Raw genomic sequence first — 1,393 nt, 5'->3', positions numbered from 1 at the left:
AATACCACCCCGATATGCTGATGAAGCAGCATACATCATTCTTCCGGCTCAACATCGATTGCGAACATTGTTTTTTAAGACAATATTTTAAACCTGTCCTCCCTCATCGCTCTCGATCGGATTCAGCAAAAACTCCACGTTTCAGCCTGGTAGCTGTGTTGGTGTTCTCTCGGTTCGGTTTGAAAGTCTCTCACCAACAGCAGGAAGCTTTATTTTGCATTGCGAAAAATCGGATCAAACCCGCGCATTGGAAATGTAAAGTAAATCATAAGTAAATGCATCAATCGTGGGACGGAAAGACGTGGGCATTTGTCTGCCAGGGGTGAAGCAGCAAGATGAAAAATGACTCACTGGCGCCTGATCTGCTCTCTCCACCCCACTCCCGAATAATTTGCAAAGCACTTATTAACATAAAAACATGTGGCACAAGTTAAAATGCCTTATCAAGAATCACACGCAAACTAAAACAAACTCAAAGAAATGGTTCAGCTGTCTCAAGGAAATGGTGGGTGGCTCTTATAAGAGCCTTTGGATTGTGGATGTGTGTGTTTCAGTGCGATGCGGTCCTTCACTTGGAGCTGGTGTATTTAGTCACCGCCTTTGTGCCCTCCGACACGGCGTGCTTGGCCAGCTCCCCGGGCAGCAGCAGCCGCAGGCGTAACTTTCTCTCCTGGTCCGCTTCCTCTTCTTACCGCCCTTCACTGGCGCCTTCTTGATGATTTTCTTCGCGCCCTTCTTGGAGGCTTGCTGTGCTTTCTTCTCATCAGCCATAGCGCCGCTCACTCTCAGACACAGAATAAGGGAAAGCGGGCTCGGAGCTCCCTTTTTATAGCATGAAAACGTCATCAATGCTAATGAGGGATGGGGGAAAGCCTGGTTTCTGATTGGGTAGTTTACACAGAATCATTCCCCAACATTGAGTATCTCTGATTGGTTAGTGTGGGATCCAATGTGGATCTGTCATAAACTACAATGAAATGTGAAGTGGATGGTGATTCTGTTCCTGTCAGTCTGACTGAGGGAAATTTGTTTTGTGTCTGTGACACAGAAAGTGACTGTAGTATTGGCTCGGTTTCCTTTTGCTTGTTGTTGTGATGATGTGTTTCTAGCTCCGCATGTCTGTTCTGTTCCTCTGTATAGGCTGGAATTAACACAGAACTTTTCACTGTGCTGTGCCGGGCAGGAAGATCGCTGAGAGTCTCGCACTCCTCAGAGACACGATCGCCTACGTGCAGGACAGAGTATTGGACACCTACCTGATCAGCCTGGACCAGGAGAAAGCCTTTGACAGGATATCACACAGGTATATGAGAGATGTTCTCTCCAAAATGGGCTTTGGGGAGGGAATCTGCAATTGGATCAGACTGCTCTACACCAACATTGTCAGTGCAGT

This window comes from Chiloscyllium plagiosum, chromosome 50, assembly GCF_004010195.1.
Source record: "Chiloscyllium plagiosum isolate BGI_BamShark_2017 chromosome 50, ASM401019v2, whole genome shotgun sequence".
Lineage (NCBI taxonomy): Eukaryota > Metazoa > Chordata > Chondrichthyes > Orectolobiformes > Hemiscylliidae > Chiloscyllium > Chiloscyllium plagiosum.
The sequence above is the reverse complement of the archived record's forward strand: the minus strand, read 5'-3'. Positions refer to the sequence as shown.